Source organism: Camellia sinensis, chromosome 2 (assembly GCF_055761805.1).
Source record: "Camellia sinensis isolate YWXY chromosome 2, ASM5576180v1, whole genome shotgun sequence".
Classification (NCBI taxonomy): Eukaryota; Viridiplantae; Streptophyta; class Magnoliopsida; order Ericales; family Theaceae; genus Camellia; species Camellia sinensis.
Window position 1 is genome coordinate 34744318 of NC_138962.1, and position 2698 is coordinate 34747015.

The window sequence follows — 2698 nt, forward strand, 5'->3', positions numbered from 1 at the left end:
GTCCTTTTATGGTTTGAGACCTCCATATGCCACTTCATGTTATATCTCTCTTTTATTCCCCATTCTTGCATGTTTAGTTAGCCTACCATGCTTTTGTTTTTGGCCATTTTACAGTTCTGGAAATAGTCTTATTTTGGCCCATTCTACATGTTTTATTAAGGGTCTTTGGCTGTTTGGTGATTATTTTGCATATCTCATGTTATAGCCACTTTTGAGCCCCTTTTTGCATCACATTTTTAGCATGTTTGTATATTGATTCGAAGCCTGCCATATGCTGTAAATGTTCATATTTTTGGTCCCTCTTCAATGTTGTAGAAGGAATTTTTTCAGTTTGGGTTTTGCTTATATCACTTGCTTCATTACCCCTCTCTTGGCCCCCATTCTTACATACCATTTTTTCCATACCTATGCTTGCTGTTTGGCCATGTTTATAACTGTGAAAGTGCCTTTTTTGGGACTGTCTAGCTTCTGTCTTTGCATTGCGTGTCCATATTGTGCATGTTTGGCATAGCTATAGGCCATTTCGGGTGCCTAGATTCGCATTTCGGGACAATTCCTTGCATTTCATGTCATTTCGCCTCATTTCGGGACTGTTTTCCCTCATATTTTAGTGCTGAAATTCCATTAGAATGATTGCTATCCTTTCCATGACATTTCATCACATTTTATCATTGCCTCGGTTTGCGTGCCCGTGTGCACGCATTTCGAGGCACTTCATTTTCATTCGCCGGCATCCGATGTGAGTGTGGTTGAGGTTCACTCATGTTGGTATAAGCCCATATCATGTTTCCATGACATTTCATCACATTTTATCATTGCCTCGGTTTGCGTGACCCGTGTGCACGCATTTCGAGGCACTCCATTTTTATCCGCCGGCATCCGATGTGAGTGTGGCTGAGGCTCACTCATGTTGGTATAAGCCCATTTGTCATTTCCACGCCATTTCATCACATTTTATCATTGCCTCGGTTTGCGTGCCCGTGTGCACGCATTTCGAGACACTTCATTTTCATTCACCGGCATCCGATGTGAGTGTGGCTGAGGTTCACTCATGTTGGTATAAGCCCATATCATGTTTCCATGCCATTATATCGCATTTTATCATCACCTCGGTTTGCGTGCCCGTGTGCACGCATTTCGAGGCACTCCTTTTTTATCCGCCGGCATCCGACGTGAGTGTCGCTGAGGCTCACTCATGTTGGTATAAGCCCATATCATGTTTCTATGCCATTACATCGCATTCCGTCATCGCCTCGGTTTGCGTGCCCGTGTGCACGCATTTTGAGGCACTTCGTTTTTATCCGCCGGCATCCTATGTGAGTGTGGTTGAGGCTCACTCATGTTGGTATAAGCCCATATCATGTTTTCATGTCATTTGCATCGCATTTTGCCATCATCTCGGTTTGCGTGCCCGTGTGTACGCATTTCGAGGCACTTCATTTTCATCAACCGGCTTCTTATGTAGGTGTGGCTGAGGCTCACTCATGTTAGTATAAGTCCATGTTGCATTTTCCATGCCATTTTAGTCACTTGCATTGCATTCTGTCATTTTCTCGATTTGCGTGTCCGTGTGCACGCATTTCGAGGCATCTCATTTCCATAGCATAGTGTATACTAGGTTGTATCTTAGATTGCATTCTGTCATTTTCTCGGTTTGCGTGCCCGTGTGCACGCATTTCGAGGCATCTCATTTTCATAGCATTGTGTATGCTAGGATTGCATCTTAGTTGCATTTCATGCATGTCATGCATATTGCATCGTGTCCGGAATAGGAGTTAGCCCGGGCACGGGAAACGAGGTACATTTCGTACTCCGAGTGACGGAATGTGTCTCAATCCCCCAGTCACCGACACTCCGGATTATCCATGATGGAGTTAGGTTTTAGCTGTAGTTTCATGTGCATTCATCCTATATTGAGTTGTGCATTTCGACTCCTCGGCCATCATGCCTCGGTATGCGTGATTGGTGGCACGAGGATCGAGACAAGCATATATCTGTGCAAATACATTGCTATGCCCCTTTCATGCTCTCTGTTGCAGCAAAATCAAGAATCAGCAACTTTCCGGGACTTGGCACGCATTTCAAGAACAGGTGTAAACAGAGGCTAATCGGGGCATTCCGGTGGATTTCCGCGCAAGACAACCCGGACATGCATCATCCATCAGAAGCAAGGCAGTCCGTGGCTTGCATGCCAGTTTTATTTGCTTTCTTAGTTAATTCATTAATTAATTAGAATTTTGTAATATTTTGGACTGTAATATTCTTTTATTCGGGACTGTATTATTTATTTGGACCCTCTGCGCGAGGGCACAATTGTAATAAGTGTGCGTGAGTGTGATGTATGTCTTCCAACCCCACGTCTTTCTCCCTTTTATTTATCCGCTTATGATGGTTAGATTAGGGCATATTTAAATTAGCATACAGTATGACAGCATGTTTGCATTCATTCATCTGTATTGCATGCACCGGGCTCGGCGCATCATACTAACTGCATTCGTCTTTCAAATTTCAAAGTTGAATACATGATAGTTGTAGCATTCCATATGCCATCTTAGAATAGCCGAGCCTGCTATAGTTTGCATTTTTGCATGTGTTGCATTAGGCATTTCTGTATATTTAGGATCATGCATGATTTCTAATAAAGTTTCTGTTTTGGCTTGGAGTACTCGGTAAGCTTTATGCTTTAGCATCCTTGCAT